The 26,169-nt window shown below is 38.2% G+C and overlaps 1 long non-coding RNA gene across 1 annotated transcript in view; it reads right to left on the bottom strand.

Moving 5' to 3' along the window:
- Positions 1-4,643: 4,643 nt before the first annotated feature.
- The window catches only part of LOC140250556 (uncharacterized), a 60,442-nt gene continuing 38,916 nt past the window's right edge, over positions 4,644-26,169 (bottom strand). Inside the window, exons 2-4 of the long non-coding RNA XR_011903205.1 lie at positions 19,328-19,483; positions 7,344-7,548; positions 4,644-5,540 (exon numbers count right to left, since the gene is read on the bottom strand). This is a non-coding gene — a long non-coding RNA (uncharacterized lncRNA). The remainder of the gene's footprint in view (positions 5,541-7,343; positions 7,549-19,327; positions 19,484-26,169) is intronic.

Here is a 26,169-nt window from a genome sequence, read left to right as displayed (position 1 = left end):
CACACGTCATTCTGAAGCAACCAAACAAACACGCTGTTGAACATTGTGGTTGGGCACTTTTCTTGTTAAAGAAAAATGAGAAAGAAGCAAGCATAATTTGGTTTGCCATCCTTCTTTGCCAGTAAACTACAGATGCCTTTGGGAACAGAGCATTTGCTTCCTGAGACAAGTCATTTTTTGCTTTTCAAGAAGTAATAAACTCAGCTCAGCTCATGGGCCGTTTAGTTTCCTGAACAGACTTTGATGCTTTAAGCATATGCCCAGCATTACATGGATGATTTCTTACTCAGTTGGCTCTGGATGGCTCCAAACCATACACTTAGTGGAGAATTTTTATGCTGTGAAAGCAGTTATGCAGTCAGCTAACTAAACAGCAAAAGCATAAAAATCAAGAGTTCTCGGTGAGAGATGCTGAGTTATGTTCTTTGCTAATCACATCTCCTTTTCTACAAGAAAACTGGCCAACAAATAAGTTGTTAGAAGATCACAACCATGGGTCCAGAGCCACCTGCAAGCCCACAAACACAAGTCTCCTCCTGCACAAAAAGTTACCACGAGCAGAATCAAAACTAAACACTGAACTCCCTGTCCCTCCACTACCAGCAGTTAACTCACAAGCAGCCTTTTTTCTAGAACCATCAGTAAGGAAAAGAGGCAGCAGAAATGATCACTTTTGACCAGTTTTTAGATCACCTAGAAAAGATATTAGACACAGACTGGTTACAAAGAAGGAATAGCTTACCCTTTTCCAAGGATCCAGAAACATCCAAAGAAGACCACCTCCAAGTCCTCATGTTTCCCCATCAGCTGCCAGCCACTAAATGAGGTTAGGTAGGGGTGGACCTGGCCCTGCTCCTTCTGGTGGCACAAATTACTTGCAGCTGTGCTCCCAGGGCTGGCCCCAGCCTTCACCACATGCTCAACCAATGGTTCAGGCCATGACCTAACGGCTCCTACACGCCACCCTGTCCCCTCTTTGTACCACCTCCTCATGTCCCACCTTTGGATTGACTGAGGCTAGGCTCACCATCTGGGAAGTGCAACAAGAAGTGGATAAAATACAAATGCTTTAGAGGAGTGCTCCACCTTACACTGAGGGCCCCATTCTTCTTTTCCTTCATGCAGTGTGTCCAGGCACATAACAACAACTGCTACAGCAGCATGGCTGCTCCTAAGTCTCTGCAAAGCCAGACTCTGGTAGCTCCCAAATCTTGAAGATTGTTTTCTCTTCTATCAGCAGAAAGGTAGTTACATGATGCTGATTATCATTCAGAAAGCACACATCTAATATAACTGCACTAGCCCAGTTACAGAGCTAAGAGAATCAATAATAACAATAACAGAAAACAATAACGATGAAGCAGCTCAGCGTCTGCATTTAAAATGAGATGGAAGTACCTGGCTCCAAATTAATTTTAAAAAAAGCATCAGCAAGTAAAATATTCTTTTTCTACAAGTTCTCCTGTTCAACCTTTCAGCTGCCTTTAAGATACTCACAGCTTTAAAATCTTGTCAAAGAGAACAGCCGTGGATTTTTTGGAAGTGCTAACTTCACTCTCACGATAACCTCGTATCTCACTAACTGTTATAACAATTTATTTTGTGCTGCATTTTATATAAGCTCTTCAGAACTAAAAAGCATTTTAAATGTGCACTGTTAGGTAAGTCATGAGGAGCTTCCTACCTAGTAAGGAACAGCAGAAACAGGGCAGCTCCTGAAGAAAGGTGAGCAGAGGGCAGCTGCAATGCAAGATGAGCAGCAGTCTCACAAGCAGAACTCGGCCACATAGCACTAGAGCAGGGAAAGATGAATAACAGTAGCAAAAAATCCTGCAGATGGACCAGGCAAGAATGAGGCAAGGAAACAGACTGAGCTCAATTCAGCCAATTCGAAGAACAAACTGGGAGCAGAACTGCAAGCAAATACACCAACAGCATAACACAGGTAAGAAGAAACCACACCACAGTTGTAGCAGAGCTTCAGCAGTGACATCCAGGGGGTGGAGGTCCAGGTGACAGCAGGTCCCAGGTGAGGCTGATTAGGGCAATTAAGGTTTATTGATGTCTCTGGGTGCCCAGACACAGTGTTTTGTTTGAATGAGCTTTAGTGATCAAAGCCTTTTAGAGAGCACACCCTAGCAACTGAATATTGCATCGTAAGATATATCAACTGATTTCTTTCTTAAGCCAAATACTAACATGGTGTAGATTAATGGAAATCTATCTCACAAAGAATTCTACACACATTGCGCGTAAATTCCATAGGAAAGTCAGTGGGAAACAGCAACCTACAATTAATAAGCTTCCAAATTGCATACTTTGAGGTCTCTGTCTTTTGGTCTGTTTTCATAACGTTTTAATTCTGACAATGACAAGAGGCCAGCTGTATTGCCATTACCATATTACCATCAGAGATCACATCCAAAACTCAACATGAAAGAAATAACACAGAAAGAGGGTGACCCCAAGAGCACTTTCCATGTTAGTAACACTGGAAGTCAGCAGAAGATCTGAGCAGCAGCTTGTTTTTCCTGCCTGTAGTATGTATGGTCTGTGGGCATCTCTATGAGCTATCCGCACACATAACGGTGTAGTTACCAGCTCCTCAGCCTGCCTTAGCCTTGGTACAGATATTCCTTGAAGTTTAGTGCATCAAGACTTATTTCTCCAGTACCATTCCCTGCAAATATAGACCTTCACCTCTCGCATGCAAGTAATGTAAAACATTTTCTATGTATGGGATTTAGAGAAAAAGCCTTCAAAATGTGTAAGCATTTTGAAAAACGATGGTTTGGTTTCGTGTTTTTTTTTCAAATAAATAAAAGGTACGAGATTGTGAGTTGTTCCTTCACTTCTGAAAAACCTTCCTTCAAGCCCTGAAGATAATTTGTTTTCCTCCACTATATTCCTTTTTAAACTTCTTTCTTATTCTTATTCCAGAATACATCAAGAAGCCATCTTTGATTCTTAAAGTACTCATCGCTCCCTCTTGAATAACATTGGACCATTAGTATAGTTGCACTTCACATGAAGCAAAGCCCAATTAGAAGAGTGTACCCACCAAGTACATCATCAGCCTGCTTAAAGGAGGGCAGTTTGCTTCACAGAACGTTACAAAAAAAAACCTCAGAACACTGAGCACTCCAAACGTACTCACTTGCCAGTGTTTTTGTAGGCTATCGCTGCTTGAAGCCACTCGTTTGAAATTGTTTCAGATAATAAATGTGAAATCGAACTATTAAAGGTATGTATTTTTTAAAGTATATATTTTTATAGAATGTAAAATAATCCTCAATCTTAAGCCAAAGAGCACGCAGACAATAAGGTAGCAAGTGTGGCTTTCACTCTGAAAAGGAAAAAAGCCTGCCTGCTTTCACAGCGATATGCCACCACACATGTACATGGAGACAGTGCAGCCACACGAAGCAGCAGCATGAAACTGCAGATGAAGGAGCTTTTTCTCCCTCTTCCTTCTATTATACCTCATGTGGTGACATTGACTCAGCAGCAAGTGAGGCAGATTCATCCACAGAGACAGAACGGCTTTAAGTGCTTCCACTATAAACAACAGCAGAAACAGAGGCACAAAAACAAATGTCCCTAACAAACAGCACTACCTATTAATATTCTTGCACTACTGTCAAGTTTCAGGGCTATCATTTTCTGTGCTTTTTTTTTTTCCTGTTATTTTCATCTGCCAGAAACACTCACTGAGGGCAGCCAGCTAACTTTTCTTTTGGCAGAGAAAAGCTCTACAGAACTTGAAGCCTACATTTCTCAAGAGTTCTGCTCAGCTGCTGTAAAATTTGATGAGTGAAAACACCATTTCTACATCCACACTTTTTTTGACAATCATAGACTTTTTTTTTTTTGACCCTCCTGTGCAGCGAAACACCACAGTCTTTTCCCACCTTTAAATCAAACAGAGCCAAGAAAGAAACAAAATCTCTAACCTTATTGTGGTGGTATTATTGCTTTCATTACTAAGATCTTTTATCCTTATTCCTTGCTAATATTAAATAGCAGCTATGATATAGGCCTGAATGAGACTGATCTTGTTTTCCAGAAACAGACAGATGCCATAATTTGCCATTCCTCAATTCCTTACAAAGGGCAGAAGCAGGTACTTACTGAGTTCTGCCCAGCCTCTGCACAACCACTCACCTGCTTTTATTGAAAATCAAGTTGCACCGACTCTGCCTTCATCATTGAGATCTTTACTTGTCTCACTGAAGCCAAGGCAAGAGCTACATGGGCAATACAGATTACAAAAACTAATGCAGGATTGAGTAATTGCTGTGATTCCAGCCCATCCCAGCTGTGCAGGTAGAGTCAACACTACACTGCCAGACGCATGATGACTGGATTGAGACACTGCACAAGGGACAAGCTAGAAAATAAAACATTTTCAAGTGCCCTGGGATCAACAAAGGAACGACAAAAATATCCTAATATGAAAAAGTCACAGTTTAATAAATCCTGTCCTTTCAAGACGGTGGATGCAAATTCACACAACATCACACTTCATTTGCCCTGGTGCTCAGAGAATTATTCATTTAATGATATTTCCTGATGTGACTTTAATCTCACATTAGTTGATAATTTAGCCAACATGTTCTTTGCTTTGACAATTTTATGGGATTAATTCAAATTATAAGCAGCAAGCAGCAATTAAGACACTGGCAGTGAATTGTGTTTGATAGGTGGTCATTTTGAAGGACTGTCTCACTAATGTCTTTATTATTCTTCTCTCTCACCCACACAGATACACAAACTTTCATTAACATTAGATTCCTGCATGGTTTTGAAAGTGCAAGCCTGACAGCAGCAACATGAGTTTAGCAGTCCCTGTGCAGACTTCCAACCATTACAGGAGCTCAAGTCTCACTCATTCCCTGCTCTCTTTGAACACTGACAATGAATCACGTCAACTTGTGCCAGATGCCAAAGCAGTTTTGTGCTGTCAATAAATATTCAGAGGAGACATGCTTCAGATAAAGGAAGCCATTTATTTCTAACAATGATCTAAGCAGGGTTCAGACCTAGAGGTAAGAGGATGTTGGACTAATTTACTGCATATACTTCATCTCGTCAATCCTGGGAACATGGAGTCATATTTTAGGAATGAGAATAAATTTTTTTTTTTCACTGATCCTAATGCATGCCAGCCTCATCCTGGCATCTTTATAACTAGGAACAATTCATTGGAGTTCATTAGAGTGCACATGCACAACAATTTCAGGACAGCAATTTCTGTTATATTATAATAGAATCAAACTCTCTCTTTCCTTTTTTGTAATGCTAGTTTATGTTCCAGGATTTAAATAAAATTTTTCTCTCATGCTGGACTACAGATACTGGTCAACAGCCCTGGTTAATTCCCACAGCAAAGTATTTTGAAGTCTTTTTCTCCTTCATCTTCACATCAGATCATTTTAATTCCGGCAGAGACTGAGCGAAGCGATGCTGATTTCCCCAGATGGTTCTGCTTTCTTAGAACCCTGATGGAATGACAATTACAGCTGTGGAGATAGGCAAAACTGTGAAATAAATGATAGAAAAAACAATAACTAGATTTCACTGGCATGCACAAGCTAACTGAAGCGATCATATGATTCATTATTGGCCCTGTGCACAATGCTGCCAGACATATCTTTCATTCTTCATCAGATTTCACTAGGCCTCTTCCAGACCTCTTTTCTATGAATCCAAAATGATTGGCAAATTCCTAAAGTAAGAAACATGCTTTTCTTCCACACTTCTCCCCTGTGACAAATGGGGTGTTATCAGCAAGGGAAAACCCATTTACTGGATTATCGAAGATGCTACTTCTTGGCATTTTCTTCAGAAACATGTGAAATACTCTCTAATTTTAAGACAGTTTTGCTGCACTACTGATAGGAGTGGGGTCCCTTGCACAATATCAGCAGCCAAAACCAAAACCAGAGCCAGCTGACTTACAGATAGGCTCTGGCTGTCTCACAGTCACTGACAGTGCTGAATAAATACGGACAGTATTTGTTTGAGCAGGATCGCAAGGCCTCAGAACAGCTCATATATGCTCAGAAATAGGAAAATAAAAGCAAATCATGGCCACTGACAGATAGGAAGTAAAATAGACTGTTTGAGTGGGAGGGAGTTGGGGAAATTGTCGTTTATACTGAAGTATTTTAGTTTCCTGTGAAGTTGCTGATTCAACACCAAACTTGTAACTGCTCTTTTTATTTGTATATATCCCAGGATAACGATAGGTATGGCTAGTAATCAGCCCAGCAGCTATTCATGAGATCTTCTCTGATTATGCCTATTTCTTTCTAATACAAGACTTTCTATGAGGTGCCCATTAGCAGCACAGTTAACAGAAATCAGAGAGCGGGCTTGCTTTCTTCCTACACCTTGATAATGGAGCACAAAAGCAGCTAAACAGGGAGTGCCTGTGGCAGCCAAATTGCCAGTTAAACAGGCAAGTCAGCAGAGACTCAGCCTAGCAGACATCCATGTGTGAAGCATCTGCATAAAGCAGGGCTGTCTCATATCCCCTGCTGACTTTAGACTCTTAACTAGAATGCACTACAATTTATCCTACCCTCCAGCTGAGCTAATGGGGGAGCGGGCCACTCCTGGGATTGTTATTTTTCATTATTATTTTATAATGCCTGCTGGTGTTATTTTAGCAGCTGCTTGCATGAGGGAGTACCTAGAAGCCAGACCACCTTTATGGCATCAGCACAAGCGTATGGGAACTGCTGAACCACAACCTGTATCTCCAATTGACCACCCAAGGTGAGCAATAAGTCAGCCCTGGGAGCACAAGTGAAGTCAATTCTCCTGTGCAACCAGAAGGGGTGGAGCCTGGCCGCACCTCTCCTAGACCCCATTTAAGAGCTGACTACCAGAAGGCTCTCTTTTGGAGATTGCTCCTTGTGGAGACTTTCAGTGAGCCCAGGATAAGGGTAAGATCCATCTCTTCCTCTCTAACATAGCAACCTGTTTAGCCTAACTCTTCTGTATGTTTCTTAATTATAACATTGGTATATTCACTGGTTACACAATAAAGCACGTGCACTAAGAACAGAGAGCAAGGACAGAATGATGCTGTGTATCTATGTCGGTGCTAGTATTACCGCAGTATGACATAGGTGCTAGTATCATGCAAATTCTATAAGTGCAGGAATCACCTTTTCATAAATTGGCTGAATAAGCCTACAGTTACACTTGATTACTGAGCAGCTCTAACTAAACTGCAATGGTAGAAGCTTCAGCTGAGAGGAGACTACTAAGAGCTCCAGCAGTATAGCACAGGATAAAACCTGTCATCAGGAGAAATACCAGCAAATCCTTACCATTTTTAAAGTGTAGTTTGTTCTCTTCTTGTAAAGGGTTCTCCAGTGTGAGGCCTGGGAGAGGGAGGCACTGACTGAGGTAGCTGAGTCATTCAGAAGATCTCTGCAGTCCTGTGCTCCTACTCTACTCCAGGCATTCCAAATATCAGAATTGATCACGAGCAGGTGCCAAGTGGTATGATCACACTGTCCTTTTTGTATTGGCCTACAGGAGAAGAAACGTGGAGACATTTGATAAGAAATTGATCAGTGATCAATCGTAGTAGTATGAATGGCAGGGTTATATGCTGAACACTTTCCTTGGCTGGGGAAAGCTGCTTTCAGACACCTAATTCTGACACAGCATAATACCAAATTTACCTAAAGGTTTACAGAAGTTACAGGACTCCCACTTGGATTCTCTCATTTCCTTCAATAGCTTTCGCTTCCATTCTACCTCAGTGTCTCACTGCTGTGCACTACACCCAGCACTCCCAATCCTCTGCTGTTCTGCACTTAAATCCCTTCCCCACAACTCCTTCCCAGTCTCCCCATGGACATAGTTCAGTCGAAGCAAATCACCATGGTGCAATTTGATACCAGCACAGAGTGGAGGAGATCTCTTCTGTTCTGCAGACTGTTCAGGGTCTCCAGAATCTCAGCGGGTTTTGGGAAGCAAAACCGAGCCCTTTCCAGCAATTCTGACAAAGGAATCTGAAAACTCTAGAGTCTGGCACCTACATCACTGTTGTGGGATATGTGGGAAATGGCTCTTCACTTTTCCTCATGTTTATCATCACAGACAACACAGTCAGAAACTCAAGGGATCTCCTAAGCTAGTTCCATGGTTTGAGATGTACTATCTTTCCCTCAGGGAAGGAAAAACCCAAAATCTCCTATCTGTGAAATGATCTAATTGCCCCTCAGTTGGTTTCCATAAGTTAGCTCAAGTATATTTCTGTTAAACCTTTTTAGCTTTATAAAGCAGCATCTTATTAAAATCACCTTATTAAAGTTTCCTTTTATCTCATGAACATTCAGCTTGGGCTGGAAAGAAAACAGTAAAATCAGTATATTCTAGCATCTCAATGAGTGGAGTCACCTGCAGAACAGTGAATGACTGTACTGGTAAAACGCATTCACAATTAATACACTATTGATATAACCACTGTAAAATATTTAAAGTGCAGCATCAACATCTATCATGAAATCAATATTATTGAAGTAACAGTAAAAATAAGTGAATTTCATCACATCCTAAATAATTACTGTATTTGTTTAAAAAAAAAATGTGTATTTACATGAAATAGCACGGCAGAAAAATATGATAAGCTAAAAATACCTACAGAAGGACAATATAATTTGAGACAGGCAGGGTGTTAATTGGAATATGATATTTCTGAGGAGTTAAACAGGTCAGTATAAACGCTTTCATTTAATCAGACATTGCAATAGGTGCCATGCAGGTTACTTAACCTGTATCCCAAATGCAAAACAGGACTTGTCCTGTTTTCACCAAAACTGTGTTTATAACTTGTAGATTATATACTACGAGGACAAAATAGATTTTAGATAGTGTGATACGTGTATATTTTGCTGTGACCTAATGTAGGTCACTCAGTGATGAGATGGCTCAGCATTAAGAATAATCAGCAGTCACACACTCCAATCTCAGACTGCTATAAAACCTCAGCCTTTTCTCTTTCCTTTCTATTATTTCCTCTCATCTGACTTAAATGTAGTATCTTTTCATATTGGTTTGTATGGTTTTAACCTGATTCCAAGACACATGAAAAAAAAATATATACACGATACACTGGGCAAGTAATGGGACTATAAGACTACTTGTCATCCCTTTAATAAAAATACAGTGAAAAGCTAGAATATCGGGCATCTTATCTTAGGTCCTTGTATATATTTTTAGTATGATTACAACCATTCCAGTTATTACAGAGTTCACAGAGATGATTCAACTTTCCTTATCACAACAAACTACTGGACATCTAAACCTCTACTCTCTACAAACAGACACAGTAGATACGTACAGAGATTAGTAGCACAGATACTCCATTGTGAGGGTGGCATCCATATAATCAGAAGTCATACACTCCTGCTTTTCTCCAAGATCACAGCTTTAGCAATAGAATTTCCTGCTGCTTTAGCATACAGGTCTCTTGAAATTTCCTGCGTGCTCCCACTTGCTTTCACTCTATAAATACTTAAGAGGTGGCCTTGAAGTTGAACCCTGGCTGACAAGTTTTGAGGTTTGGTGGTTGGTTGGGTTTGGTTTAATTTTGCTTTGTTTTGGCAGTTCTACTCTCCTTACTATAAATATACAACAGTGAAAAGTTTCTGAGGAAGAAGAATGATAATCTGGCAACTCTTATTCAAGTAATGGTATAAATACAAACAGTTTGGCTCGATTTCTCTTGGAATATTCCACCCTACAAACTGCAATATTATACCAGAACCAACTGCAAACCAACTAATGTCTCAGAAATCATGTAATTGCTGCACTACATTGCTTCTAGTACCACTGAGAGCTACTACAGATTCAGTTAGAGTACATCAGCTGCTCTAAGCTGAAATAAGGCACCTATCAAATTCCAGTCATAATGGGCAGTGAGGAACTGGGGCTGTGGTGGATTTTTAGTACTGTCTGATATCATCCAAAGCTCAATAGCTCCAAGAATTCAAGAAACACAGTTTAGCTTGCAAAATCACTTCCCAAAGCTGTGAACATCTGGGTTCTCCATAGAACACCCTATTCCTTTAAAACCTCAGTCTTTTTGTTGTCTTCACAAGTCTAAATTCTTCCTAAATTCACTGGCCTGGTGACAAAAATAGAATGACTCCTATGACTGAGGAACAAGCCTGCTGATCTCCTTCTATTTCTGTGCACCCTCTCTATTGTTCACAAGTATTCCAAACTTTCAAAGAAGGAAAAAAGAAGTATCTTCATGACATGAGGAGACAGGCTGTATTTAACAGGGGAATAGAAGATTTATTCCTCTAGTGGCAGGTACAGCTGTAGATTCATTATTATTATTTCCTTCTTATTTAATGCTTTTGAAGAAGCCTCATTACAGGTAGCTAGGAAGCTGGTCATGAGCCAGTAGCATGTGCTTGCAGCCTGGAAGGCCAACACTATCCTGCATCAACAAAAGGGGTGGCCAGCAGGGAGAGGGAGATATGGTGGCAAAGGGAAAATGTGGTGGGAATAAAAAGGAAAAGGACTGTAAAGAAGGTTAAATATATAAACAATGGATTTTGGTGGAAACTTTCTTGTTTTACTTGACACTATTGTCATAAAAACTCACACAATCAAAGATCTAGATAAATAAACAAACCTTGTATCAAGGCTGATTATACAAAAGTATGCTGTATAATTAGCAGTTTTACCTACTACTCTTATGTTAATGAATACCTACAACAGTGCAAAGTTATCTCACAGCTCTTATCAGCAAGACCACACTTAACCATCATTAGAAAATATACTATAGGAGTTCCAATGAGCTTTCCATACTTATTTTTATTATGTTTTTACCTTAAGCTTCTAAGTTTACTTTTATTTTAGTACCATTATTCTGCTTAGTCTTACTCTAGTACTTTGCATTTGATTGCAGGTCCACTCCAATCATTTTTTCCAAAAAATTAAAGCCCCCTTCCAAGGAGTTTGGTTGCATATTATGAAACAGTATCATGCCACTGTTGTTGAGTTATAACCAAGTTGCAAGCAACCAGTTGCAGTCTGAAACACTTAATCATGAAGCTACACAAACAGGCAACATGAAAGGAAAGGGAATATACACACTGAAATTATATTTCTTTTGATATGACTCAACTGTCAAGTCTCTGCTGCACATTAGCAGCTAGCTAAGTTGGCTCAAACCCTTCTTGATTACAATTTAATTATAGGATTATAAATGTGATGTCATTTAGCATTTTGACAGTCAAGTTAACCAGATACATTACTTAGCACATCAGCTTAGGCTCGTAAAGTTGCACACATAAAAGACAAATTACACTTATCTCAGGCATCCCTTACAGAGCATGCTTTGTATCTCTGCAGTTTCAGAAGACCGAACAGATTTCAGGACTTCTTTTCTTGTGGTCCCAGGTCTCCTTGAAAAATCAGGGTCAGATTATTGTCTTTTCAGGGCTAAATTTTCACAGTTTTCTCAAAACTGATGAGGATTACCGCATCAACAAAAATGGGGGTGTGTGAGAGCACGCTTCAACCCAGTTCAGAAAATAGATGGATGGTTTCTCTCATAGTTGAAGGTATCCCAAAGTTCAAAAAGTATGCTTAATTCTGAGGACTGGTGAAAAATTAGACAAATGATAAAATTCAGGGCTGGGGCCAAGAGAAAACACAAATAAGGAAGTAGCAGTATGGCACTGCTGTGGGAAAGCTGTTGCTGTTCTGACCTTTTTGTCTTTTACACTGGTTCCATGCTGACCATAAGGTTCCTGTTTATTAATTGTTGCTTCTGATCAACAAAGTTTGAACTCTGCTACCCAAGTCAGAATGGATTTCAGGTGTGGAGGTACAAACTGACAGAAATTTTGGTCCTTAGAAGGACTAATTCCAAATAAATCTTTTCAAAATTAAGGATGCAATATGCTACTCATAGACTGAATTTTGTTAGTTCTGCTGCTTCATCTCTAATCTGAGGTAGAAATGAGAAGACTTGTAGCAACTTTTAGATCTTGATTAGTGGGTCCAAACCAGGAAACACTGCAGTCTGCTGAGCAGTGCTGATAAGGCACGCACTGGACTAATTACAAATATCCTTTAGATGAGCAAAACTTTAAAACTGCCATGGATTTAAGCCACGCTGTAAATTTAATCGCAATTATTCACACACAAGTGGAATGTGCCATTTCCCCTTTTCTACTGAAGTTCATTTATCCTCTTTTAATGCCACCACACATCATTTGGCAAGGACCAGTGTTATTGCAACTTTATAATATCATTTCTGGAGAGCAGTCATTTTGGCACAGCAATATATGAGACTGTACCATATGGCATCCGCCCGTAAAGGGGATAGGATCTTCTTTCCTCTTCACAATGCTTTACATAAAAGTGATCATATGTGTGATGTATCACTACTTCTTCTATGAAGTATTTGAAATTGTGCATTTTTGTCAAATCTCCAGTCCCTAAAAAAATCCCAGGCATTAAAGTCTGGAGTCTCATTATTACTATGTCTGCCAATGCTAAAAATTAACTTAAATTTCAAGTTGTTAAATTTAAATTTCCATCCAAAGTAAATCTTTTAATTCGGTGAGTTTCACTGCACTTGAAAAGGTAGAAACACAAACAACAAAGGTGCATTAGTCAGATCACCATCTTTCAAGAACGGCCAAGCAGCTCAATCATCAATTTCTGGATGGCATCAATAGAAACCGAAAAGGAAATTTTATATGAAAAATACTAAAAGTCATTCAGTTTTGGCACATACTTTTATAAATATGATTCATTAAGCAAAAATAATTCTGTGTAATTTAGCAGTTCTGAAATCTTAAACATTCTACCAAAAATTGTTAAGAATGGAAAACTGTAAATGACAGTTTTACATTCTTAAGACACAATCTTGACATAGAAAACACACAAGGAGATTATTCTGAAGCTTGAGGAAGGGAGTAATAGAATGAAATATACTGTAATTACTTCAACAGAAAAGGTGTTGACTAAAATAGTTCTGGAAATTTCTGGAATAATATGTACAGTTCAAAATTAGGTACTAGATTGTTTGAACAGAGAAGAGAAATGAGATGCAAGAATCTTAAAGCACTGATCAGGGATAACAAGGAGGGACCCCAGCTACACTGAGAATGAAAATGGTAAAACATCACAGTAACTACTAAAAAAAGTTTTGTATTTCAAGCCATTTTCCTTCCACATTTTATTCAGTAAGGAAATAAAAGAAGAAAGAAAGAGGAAAAAAAAGTAAGAAAAAATCAGGGGTAGTAGAATCCAAACAACACCAGCTACAATAAATGGTGCAGAAAGCAATGGAGACCTACAGTTCAGTGATTATATTCACCATATCAGTAAAAATACCTCCAGGCACACAGAGGGAAGCAAGAACACAAAGGAAAGAGACATGCACTGATTAACTACACCTATTCAGCAAATAGCTTGATATGTTTCACTCCGTTTGACAAGTCTTAAGACTTAGAGGAATTTAGTATAAGAGATGAAAAGATCTTCAGCTACATGGACTTGCATCAAGGAAGGAGCTGACCCCATACCTTGCAATATAAGTCCCTCATCTTGCTGTTATAGACTGCTCCATGCCCACTATCTGATACACACAGCCCTAAAAATGAAAACTCTACACAGGATGCTCCATATGGAAGCTGGTTGCAGGAGCTCCTGTCACTCATCTCCCAGAGCAATGGAAAACAAACATTCTACTTCAAGGAAGAGTACAAAAGAAGCTTTCCCTATCTGACCGTGCCCTGCTATCCATGTTCTACATGGCTTGTGAGGCCTGTGACAGAAATGCATGTCAAGATATTGAAATTTGTTTTTTAGGGGAGAATTATCATTTTATTCTGTAACTCTCTCCATTCTAGAGGCTGTCGGTAACGTTCCTCAAAAATATTGCTTTTTTTTTTAAAGATTGTGTATAACATACTGCTCTGAACTGTCTGAAAGGACCCATTTCCCCCTCGTTCAAGTTTCAGATATGAATTATATTCCCAGATTTCTGTTGGATTTGTGACACAGCCCCACACATGCAGCTAACTGACTCAGGCACACACAGGGTTCTGAAAAGCAGAAGGATGGGTTGACTGTGTGCACCACAAAAAGTTCTATCAACTGATGGATGAAAATTAATACCTAAGTGCTAAATATAATACTGAAGAATTTCTTAATTGTTCTGGTCAGGCTTTAATACCCTTAATTAAGTGTCATTTCAGAGTATGATTTGAAGCTGCTTTTCGCTACCCTAACAAAGCACTCTAGATGGGGTCTCACCAAGCCCCGTGTGAGACCATCATTTAATGCACTGTCTGCCTTCGCTTCTTTCAGTCTATTCCCTTAAAGGCTTTTCAATCAATAGTTGCAAGCCAGGCACCTGCAGTCAACAAACTTGTGCTTGAATATCACCTACATCCCACCATTTCCTCATCCTTTGATGGTCAGGAAACACATGTAGCTTGCTTCTAATGTGATCTCCTTTTAGATTTTTCTTTTAATGTTCTCTGAACTTCTGCTGACTCACTGTGTTTCTTTACAGGAGATGGCAAGCAGAGCCTCTTTATCATAAGTGTCCTTTGATCCTGCTTTCTGACTTGCCCGTCTCTCCCTGGTTTGTTCAGTACACCCTGTAAGTGCCCTTTGATCTCATGCACTCTGGCCTCCCTTATTCATTCTCACAGTACAAAGGAAACTGCTTTTTCCAAATTTATAGGCAGACCTCTTCTTCTGGAACCCATACATTTACTAGAACTTTCAATGTTTTAATGTTATTTGTTTTGTTTCTACGAGCCTTAGTTTTTTACTGGCACACTACATCACTTTGCACATTTCCCTTTACCTGAAGCATTATTTCTTTCATGAAATAATGTGTATTTCCTTTACAGTGTTCCTTTGTATATAATCTTCAACTTGTGGTTTTTGTTTTTGTTTTTTTTTTTACACAGACTGTTCTGCACCAAGATAGCTCCACAAAGACTGCTAACACTTAATGTACTCTATACGTTAATTCTCATTTATTGGTAGGCAGCTTGAGGATCCCTTTATTGCTGTTCAGCAAAATAAACCAAGCCTAAAACTTAAATAAATCAGTGCAAAATAACTAACTACACATGCCACAGCATTTGAGAGCTCAGTTCTCCTTCCTGGTGATGACCCAATAACATCATCCAGTTCAGATGTGTGTTGTGGTGTCCTATAAAAGAGGCCCCCCACAAGTTATGCTCAGATAGTATTTTCCTGTACCAGCTCTTCAGTGCATCTGCTAGTTCAAAGGGGACCGAGTACCTTCTAACATGACCAGCCAACTTCAGCTTAAGGTCCTGTAGCTGCTGACCGTGGATGAGAAAGCTGCTGCAGGCCATGTGGCTACACAATTTCTCTTTGACATTTTATATAAGCTCCATTTTCCAAATCTCAGTCTCTCCGTGCACTTGACTGTTTCCTCTGACTTCATTTTTACCTGCTTTTCTTCAGCATGCGTAGACACTTAGCGCAGGCTGAAGCCTGCAGGTATTGCTGACCTCAGAAAATATTGAACTGCCTTGCCCTCAGCCCTATCCTGACTCAGGCAGAGACGTGCTGTTTTCTAGCATTTTAAAAAATCCTTTCTATACACAAAGCAGTGTGTCTTAAATGGTGCTGCAATTCAAGCCTTTTCAAATGCAAGCATCTTCCACTCCCTCGCTGTTCCCTTGGTTTGTTATCGTCACACAGCTAAATTCTGTTGTCCAATTCATAACCTTTTTGCAGCCTTTAAAGTCAGCTGAATGTGTTAAATTCTGATTTGTCAGTGCCAGGAAGCATGAAATCTCCGACTGAGACCTGTTTTAAAAAGCATCTGAAGAGATGGCTCTCAAACTTTGCTGTGCCACATACTTACTGCAAAGTCTGACAGAGAAAAATGTGTGCTGGCAACACTGCTTAATCCACATTGAGAAAAGAAAATTGAAGCCATACTTCTAGCAAGATTGGTTAATGATCAATAGCGACAGGTAGCTATAAACACAGTAATGGAGATCCTCTCATATTCTCTCTTATCCTCTCACACTGCCCTCCCATAACTACATTTCAGGAAAATGAATTTGTTCTGATTCCACTCTGGGCAAACTACCACAAAAATAACATGAGACTGGGGAAGGAAAAGGGAAAAAAAATAAAAATAAAAGAAATAAAAATAAAAAGAAATTTCCCATGAAGAGAAATACCAACAGCTGTAATGCTAAACAAAAAGCAATGACCACGGAGTAAAAGAAGAGGGTGCTCCTGAGGAGGCTTCTCTGTTGGAATCTCAGTATCTGTAGAATAGCATTCTCAAGAGATGAGGGGAGACAGAAGTTTATGAACAGTCTGAAAAGCACTTTTTCTCTGGTAAAATGCCCAGAGGTTTGGCCACTAATGGTTAAAATTCCGATTTTCCTGAGTCTGTTTCTTACTTATTAATTGGATGTTCCCAGAAGCATTCCAAAGAAGAGAAGAACTGTAATATCCACCTGAAAATGTCACATTTTTTGACTTCTTAAAACAGGCAGTCCAGAAGGAAGGGCTGAATTTCAATCACTATGTGGAAAAGCAAATACAGCTCAGTCATTTCTCAACTGACAGCAGAGCAAACAAGCAAAAGAGAAAGTTCTGCAGTTGTTTGGTTAGCCACGCGCAGTAGCAGCCTCTTGGACTGGGAAGACCCAAACAAGAACACAGGAACTTGTAGAAGTTTCTAATTCAGAGCCAAAAGAAGTCTGGTGGCTTCTTGATGTAACATAACTGGTGGGTTCACTCGAACTACTGAAGTCACTGGAAAGATTTCATTCTCTCACTGTGATATTTTGATGTAAATTCTAGCTCTATCCAAGAGTGTCTCACCCTCCCACTTCAGCTGACGGACCTGGTGTCTGGCATGCTACCTGGACATAGTTTCAGAGTGCCTGTGCCTGGACAAAACATTGCTATGCTGAGCATCTGCCTCTCAGGGACACACAACTCGAATTTTTTAATACAGCTCATCTGGTTGTGAATGTATTGTCAGGAGACTTGCATGTCCCGTATTCTTAAACTACAATGGGCAGATTTCTTACATATTGTATTAGATTAACGATCATGATTTCATTTAGCATTAGCGGGGATGTCAGTTCTATTTCAGTGAAAGTCTCATTAATTCGGGGTAATTTATATAGGATTTAAAATGTGTTTAAGTAGCTTCTTGCAATGAAAGTGATTTCTAAGCTTCCTAGAGTGATTATATGTTCATTATCACTTTGTGCATGGCTTTGACATGTTACAAAGACTCCATTGCTTTAGAAAACTACATTTGGAGGTCTGAATTTAAAACGTGGGAATATTAAATACTTGACACACATGGACCTACAGAATCAAGACGCCTACTCTGAGCACTCTTAGACATAACTTAAAATATAAGAGAGCATACCAGAAAGCATATTGGCAGTAACAGTTTCTCAGTAAAGGAACATACTCCTACACTTTGAAAATGAAAATAAACACAAACAAATAACAATTCTGTCCATCTTAAGTGATCAAATGTACTGATTAAAGGAAAGCTTCATTAACTGTTATTTCTTGGCGAAATATAAGTGTAATAGGATAACAGTCAAGGTAAATAAATGCAGCACATATTTAAATTACATATGTGTATATTTTAAATAGAGTAAAACTAGCTAAACAGAAGTATCAATACAGAACAAATCTGCACAGTTAGCTAAGAGCAGATAAAGTTCAGATCTGTATTTACTAGATATAAAAATTATGAATTGAATTAGAACCTAGTATTACAGAATTGCAGGGTTCAGAAGGGACGTCAAGAGAACATCAAGTCCAATCCTCTGCTAAGCAGTTTCCTACAATAGTTCACACAGATAGAATTCCAGGTAGATCCAGCCTGATCTATCCATTGACTCCCACCCATTAGATATTTATAAACTCTTATGAGATCCCCTCTGAGTCTTCTCCAGACTGAACAGCCCTGGGTCCCTCAGCCTTTCCTCATACAGAAGATCCAGGCCCCTAATCATCTTTGTGGCCCTCCATTGGACTCTCTTCAGAAGATCCCTGTCCTTTTTGAACTGGAGAGCCCAGAACTGGACATAGTACTTCAGATGTGGCCACCCCAGGGCAGAAGAGAGGGGGAAGATCACCTCTCTTGACCTGCTGGCCACATTCTCTTTGGTTTCCCCATGATTCCATTGTCCCTCTTGGCCACAAGGTCTGCTGATTCATGGCCTACCTGTTGTCCACATAGGTAAACAGAAGCAGCATTAGTATCCGAACTATTTACTTTTGCATAAGAAGGACCAAAATGCCTAGTGCTACTGTATTGGTTGTTAATATACAGATGGTAACAAATATACAGAGGTAATAAGCAAAGGGAAACTCACCAGTGGTGGTGCCTTAGCTAAAGAAGCTGGGGCAGTCCTCACTGGAGAGCAATCTCCAAGAGATGCTGCCTCAGTGGGAGTCAGCCCTTAAATGAGGTCACAGAGGGGATGGAGTTGAGCTCCACCCCTTCCAGAAGCACAGCTACATCACTCTCACCTGTGCTCCCACAGCTGACCCCACACTTGCCTCAGCTGATTAATCAGAGGTTCAGGCTGTGATTACCAATCTCCCATACAGCTACCTTGATGAAGACTTTGAAATATTTAAAGCTGCAAAGTTTCTCCTTTGTGGCATTCCACCCTGACTAGGCTGAGTCTAGTGTCTGTCCTCTAAGAGTCCAGAAGAAGGCTGAGAAAGATTGCCACGCAACCCATATAAAAAAATCCCGAGTTCATTTGAAAACTGTATCAGTCAAGACTTCTGCATTTTCCACTGGTGTTTTGGCATCCAGAGAAATACAGAACAAACTGTGCATATAAAGAGCATCCTGTAAATGTTGTAAGCAAATCTGGCTCACTATTGGAATGATTTTTATCCTATTTGTTCTACCTTCCAGCCTTTAAAATCTGATAACTCCTAGAGAAGAGATGTCACACTACCAGAGTATTTCACTGATGACAAAAATTCTGTCTATAGTCCTTGAGAAAGAAACTTTTAAAATTCATGTTTATCCTAATACACATTTAAGGAGATGTTTCCACACAGATAATTCTTTGCTACAGTTAAACAGAACAGAGCTCCTTTGCTTTGCAGTCTCCATTTTGATCTGTATGGTGAGTTTCCATGGAGATTTGCAAAGAGAGTGATCTATGCCATGTCAAATCTGGAGAGAACAAACATTTTCTTTCCAATATTTAAGCAAACAAATCCAGAAAGAACACCTTGTCCTTAAGCTCCTTACCTTGATTCACAGCTTCAGCCTTATAAAAACTTAAAATCTCTGAGCTTCGTTTTCCTGTAAATTAATTATAACAGATCTTCCATTCTGCCACATTTTGCCATTCTTATGTACTTCAAAGGTACGATCCTTAGGGCACAGAGTCTCTTACTAAAATTGCTTAAAGGAAAAAAGAAAAGAAAAAGAAAACATTATTAATTTGAGAATTTGTAAACAAAGTATTCACTCTTGTTCACACCACTTAATGCCAAAGAGACCATTTTCTATAAGCCTGGTAACCTCCCAAGCTTCTGTAAGATATTTTTCCATTGCTCTCAACAGGTGCAAGTAGTGCTTTCAACCACCAGTGATTAGACCTTGCCAGCTGAGCTTATATATATTAAGTTCAGAGCAGAACTAGCTTAATTATGGTGATACGTATAATCAGATAGTGCTAAATAAATGATTAAAACAATTAACTGAATTTTGCAAGACATTGAATACACACAGCAACAGTAAATTGCTTTCAAACATGGCAGATGATTTGGCTTCTTGTAATACTTAGGGAAAAGCTGTTTGCACTGACAATAAACTAATCGAACAATTTTGTCTACACAACCTGTATACATAAAAACTTTAAAGATCCAGCACTGAGGAAAAGGAAAGGGAAACATCTAAAGAAAAGATATGTGGCAAACATACTATTTTCCAAAGGATTTTAACTCCTTCTTCTGTCTTATATTCTTCCTTGAATTCTGTCAGCATCTCACACAAATGCTTTCTCTGAGCAGCTTTTTCTATAAGGCTGAATATCAGCACGTTTTTATCATTTGATTTTTTAAAGTAACTTCATCAAGGTAGGATTCTGTAAACTGAGCCTAGAGTCAGCAGACCAAGATTAAAAGCTATGGAAAAGCTTCAACTCAGTATTCTGTCTTTCCCCTAACGTTGTAGTACATACATTAAAGAATAATCTGAAGGAAAAAATACATATATTTCTTATGCTGAAGCTGGTTCCCAGGCTTAAATTTTATGGGTAATATTTTTGACCACTTTTTAAACATAAAGTAATAGAGAGCAGAGGAGAAAGAGCAGTTAAATAGTAAGTTCAACAGTTTTGTAATATAAAATGTATTATTCAATTTACCAAATTTTTGCAATATATGTGAATTTTACCAGTCCAGAGTTATGAAATCATCTCTTCCCCTGTTCTAATTTAAAAATAAAGATTATTTCCCTTCTTTCCTGCTGTCTTCTCACCTATATCTTTCTTCCCTTTCAACTTCATTAGCATATATTCTGACTGCTACATTCTCAAGTACATTGAGCTGAGAACAAAAATCTTGCAAGGGAAACAGCTGTGGAGTGTTAAGAGAACGAAGACACAAAGCAACTAGAATCTATCTATCTATAACTGGAGCACTACTTTTCACAGAGGTTCACCAATAAAATGATCACTGCAGGGCTCTGTAATTTCTCTCCCTCTCCATCCTCCCCCCCCCCCCCCAAAAAAAAAAAAAAAAAAAAAAAAAAAAAAATCCTCAAAAAACCAAAAAGATAGATGAGAATGTTTAAACAATTCAGTGTATACTTTAAACTGTAGCACAGTACATTTATTTGGGCATTTATCCCTCATTTCCCCAAGGACAAACTGTGTACATCTCAAGTAATGATGCCCAGATGGCTCTATGGATATGGCTTAGCAGTCAAGTTTCTGCTGGTGCAAACTAGCAAATTCACTGATCTTTGATATGCTCTCTTGAAAACTCACAAGCTATTTAATCTTCAAGATAGCACAGTATCCTTAGTAGGTCTAACAGCCTGCTTAAGAACCAGCTTTTCAGCAGCAGTATTTGCCATTATGATTTTGAAATGTACTGCCCAGAAATTCACAGTATTTATTCAAAACACATTGCTTTGCAACTATTCATGCCACTAAGCTTGCAAGTGAAAGGAAATCTCCAGGGCTGTGAACACTGCCAAAACAAACGCATGCACTAAGTCAAATAAATATTTGCAGATTTCTTTTCAGCATTCACCAAGCTTTAGTGTCAACACATTTGCGATCACTGCAATTAGCAGCAAGTGAGACTTCAAGACGGTGATGCAGGGAAATAACCTTAAAGAAGGAAGAGACCTCACTTGACTTGCTAGAATGATGAGGAGATAAACTGGAACTGAACAAGCAGCACATGTTGTTTCTAAGGAGTTATACAAGTTTAGCAGAAAGAGCTGCACCATTAGTTCAGTTAATAGAACATTCTGTTACTGTTAATTTGCTCTGTTGCTGTGCAGAACAAAAGAGGAATATGTAACTTTATTTTAAACAGAATGAGAGCCTAGTGAAAGAAGACTATATAAAATAATTACACTATTATGAGACTAAATTTACTGCCAGAATTGTCAGGATACTCTCTTTACCATCTTTTTAATTGGTATGTATATTCAAACATAAATCACCTTATACGAAAAATTGACGCTCTGACTCCAAGAGTAAGAAATTTATTTCTATTATTTATTTAAGGATTTATTTATTTATTTATTTTTCTGTAAGCATTACTGATAGTCCACAGGCAGATAAAATTCATGTTATGATCATCACAGAACTGATGAAGGTATCTCCTTCACTTCTTCACATCTCCTTATGGCTAACTCCATAGCAGCTAAAATATATCTACTTTGCTTAAAGACATAATAAAAGCAAGAGAAAGGTGGAAAGAATGGAAAATTAAAAGGGAATGAATATTTTGGTCTTTGCAATACAACTTAAAAAGGCAAAGCTCTTCTGGAATTAAGAAGCACCGTATTAAACCTATTAATAACTTCATTTTCTCACAGAAAAAAAGTGTCATTATTCACAGAATACAAACTAGTGGAATCATTCAGTTGCTGTATCTCCTGTGATTTATAGCTAAATAGCTCCTGAGTTTTCAAATGAAAGAAGGGCTTTCTTTTGAAAACAGAATCTTGAGCATCTGGCAAGACAGTGAATGGGCAGAACAAACACCTTCCCTCTATCAATTTACTCAAAGGAAAATTACAACAGAAAGGTCATCACACTGAAGAAAGTAGCTGTGGTTTTTCATCCTCAACAAAGCACAAGACTGTCATTTACTGTTAAAATCTAGCAGACTTTAACAATAAAACTTACGAAAGAGGTAGTTTTTAATCTTAATGCCATTATAGATGTTGTTTTTCTCCATTTTTATTGTTCTTTAATTTCCATTTTGATTGTCTAATGAATGAAAGGATGATAAACACTTGACCTTTAGCTCACAGGCTGACAGGTGTGGCATTTGTTAGAATACATTCAATATGCATCCTCTGTGATAGGACACCTTGCTGTGGAGTCTCCATGTACTGTATGTTAGCATTTTAAACTCAACCGAAGAACATAAACTGTGCAATTTCTCTTGCTTTAACTTTTTACTAATTTATCATTAATGAAGTTTCTGGGGCCAGTCAAGTGTCAGTCCTTTTGTTGTGTTTTTTTTTTTTTTTTTTGTTGGTTTTTTTGTTTTGTTTTGTTCTTTTGTTTTTGTTTTTTTTTTTCCCCACATTTGGAGCGCTTTCAATGTTTTTTTTATATGGCAATTTTGTTGTATGAGTCAATGCAAGTTTGGGTTTTTTGTTTGTTCCTCCTTATTTCTAAGGCTGCTAATTCAGATCATGATAGCAGGAGGGACTGCTTTTTTTTCTGTCTGGAATTTTTCATGGGTAAATCACTGGATTCTCTTGAAAAATTCCTAATTAGACTAGCATGTGTGTATTCTCAGGAGGAAAACCATTCTTTAAAATCTCTGAGAATAGACTACCATGCATGTCGAGATTAGGAAATAGTTAATCATCCTCCAAATTCATGTGTTTTATTTCACTTCTGAACTTGTCGTCTTTGAATTCCAGTCTCATGAGCTTGTTAATCTTGTATTTTCCTGAATAGCCTTATAGCATAGAAAATGCATTTATCTATCACTTCCTGTCTACCTGTATAGCACATCCAGACCACTCCAAGAAGGACAAAGTAGAGATCTACCAAGAGTACTGTTCAAGGAAGCCAAAACATTGAGTCAGCTGTGAGGCTTCTGGGTCTGGACCTAGTTACATCAATATTCACTTACAATTGCAGACTCCAGACCATTTCTGACCACAAACACCAATGGTATAGATGATATACTTTCTGTACCCCAAACATTTGATAGTTCTCCATGTATATATTTATGACTACATAAATATATTCAGTCACAACATTACACTGATTTCATGTCCAGGTCAAAATATATCAGAGTTTCAAGACTTTTCCATCATCACATCTCTACCCTTACCATTAGTAAGTATCGCTACAAGAAACAACTCACAATAAAACACAGATTTCCCTGCTCTTTTCTGCATAACAACCAATTCAGATCATTTTGCATCAGTAATCTTCTCTTTTCCAGCAAATATCACACTTTCAAAACTTGTGTCACCTTTGAACATCACTAGTGGTACACATCTTCTTATTAAGCCAATACTAGAAAGAGACAAAAGGAAGCATTTCAGACAGGAATCATTTCTCAATGACTTTTTGTTTACAGGTCAATTTGAGACACAACTTTTACATATTCTTCTTCCATACATTTTATAACATTTAGACTTTGTGTCATTTTAGTTGCTAATGAGAAAGCTGGGTAGTATCAATATGACGTCTCATCAAATTATTGATGTTCCCAATTCATCAGGAACAACAGTATCAGATATTTCTAAAACAGAATGTACCTAGCACAGTTTTGTCCAGGCTTAGCACCAGGCTGACAGGCTAAGAAGTATCAGTCTGTTTTAGTATTTCTAAATATTATGTATTTGTTGTCTTTTATTTCAGGGAATTTTTTAAAAAAAAGCTTCCTGAAAAATCAACATCCATGATTCATAAAGGCTCTTCACAACATACTTAGATCTACTACTACCGAATACTTTCCTTTTATCAATTTCTGTTTAAGAAACTGCTGAGTTGCAGCTCTCTTTCCTTTTCCATGAAAGATGAGACTTCAGTATCCATTTGTAAGCAGATTTCGTAAAGCACAGGGGTCCACACACTACACTATGTAAACCAATGAAACATCAGACTCGTGAGGAAGTGTCTCAAGATTTTCATTTATAATTTTAGGCTAATAAATTAGTGATGTGTTCACAAACTTATTTAACCAAATCAGGCTTCTATTTTATTTTATTTTTTTATTTAAGCAAAGATTTTGATGTGTTTAAATTGGCTAATATCTGTCAATTGTTGAGAGAAATAAGATATTAACCTTGCTTTCATATTCTCTCTAGCCAGGCTGTTTTTCTCTGATGCACACACTTTTCATGCTGAGTATCTAGACTGCTGGTTTGATCATCAGTCTGTAAACATTTACTGATATGTTCCTAATTAATTCTATTTATCATTCCTATCTTATTCTGCCCAAATTCCTGGCTAATGAATTTAGCTAATACAAGTTTCAGCATTTGGAAACTGCCAAAAATTGAACACAATTTATCTATAAGGTACCAGTCATTTAGCAACAGGATATGCACAGTTTCCCATTTCCTCTTCTATTATTATTATTTTTTTTAACTTGGTAGATTATGATCACCTTTCTTACTCCCATAATAAAAACCTCCTCCTCAGGATTCATCAGTACTAATGCTGATGCAACCAAATACTAATGCAACCAAATGACTATCTATAGAAAAAAAGTAATATTTCTCTACTTAGTTACCAGTGAAACTAGTGCTAAAGTAAGCATGCGAAACAATTTAGTCCAACTTTTTCTTTACTTCTATAAATTCATGGGTCTGATTTGGGTTTGTACTCAATTGGTTCTGCCATTCACTTTCCACTTTCTTCTGTTCTTTAATATTTTCCTAATGTCTTTTTGGCTTTGTTTCCAGAATAATTCCAGCAAAAAAAAGGCCTCTTTCTCACAGTTTCTCCAGCTATCTGTCACCCATGTTTTGAAGGGGGTTAGCACACAAAGACTAATCATCATTATCTGAGTGTTTAGCTACTAATAAAATCCTTCATAGTCAGTGGGAAACCTGGAGAATATGATTTTTAGAATGAAATGATGTAAATTTTATTCAGCAAATTCTATTAGGTAATTCAGTTTCAGAATAGCCAAGAATTGCCATTGGAACCCTAAGGATTCAACAAATATATTCTCTTCCACTGATATCAGACATGCAATTTGTCAAATGGTTAATACCAGCATAGATAAATATTTCCACAACCAAAAAGCATTCAGTATCTTAAAAGAGTGTTTTGTGGCTGAATATTTGTTCTATCAAATAGCTTTATTGTGCTCTTTGTGTCTGTTGTGGTTTCCATGGAAATAAATAGGAGGCATTACTTTCAGATCCACCTACTTACAATGAGAGACTCATTCACAAATATTCTTCCAGCAGTGAGTTTGTGTGACCTGAGGTAGACTCCATGAACTGCTTTTGGCATATTTCTTACATACAGGTGGCTTAAATGCTACATGACGCTGCTTTTAATACCCGATACCATGCATATAGATTTTCATATCTGCCTCAACTACATACTGAAGACTTCCTTCTGTGATCATTTCTGCATTTACAAAAGTAGTTTCTACTAACTAGTTGCAAACATAATTTCTATGTCCACTTTTGTCGGTTCTACAATAGAAAACGATTCTCTGGTATGGCCACGCTCTCCATTCAGTTCCTATGTGATTATCTTTGGTACAGTGATAAATACAAATTGCTCTAGAGATAGCAGGAGCTGCCTGAAGGAATTTCTCGGACTTACTCAAATTCTTACCTGTTGTAGCTAACGGTCTAATACTTTTTTGAGACACTGACTGCAAATCAGAAATCACCCCATTTCA

Source organism: Excalfactoria chinensis, chromosome 3 (genome assembly GCF_039878825.1).
Source record: "Excalfactoria chinensis isolate bCotChi1 chromosome 3, bCotChi1.hap2, whole genome shotgun sequence".
Lineage (NCBI taxonomy): Eukaryota > Metazoa > Chordata > Aves > Galliformes > Phasianidae > Excalfactoria > Excalfactoria chinensis.
This window is presented reverse-complemented; position numbering and strand designations above follow the sequence as displayed.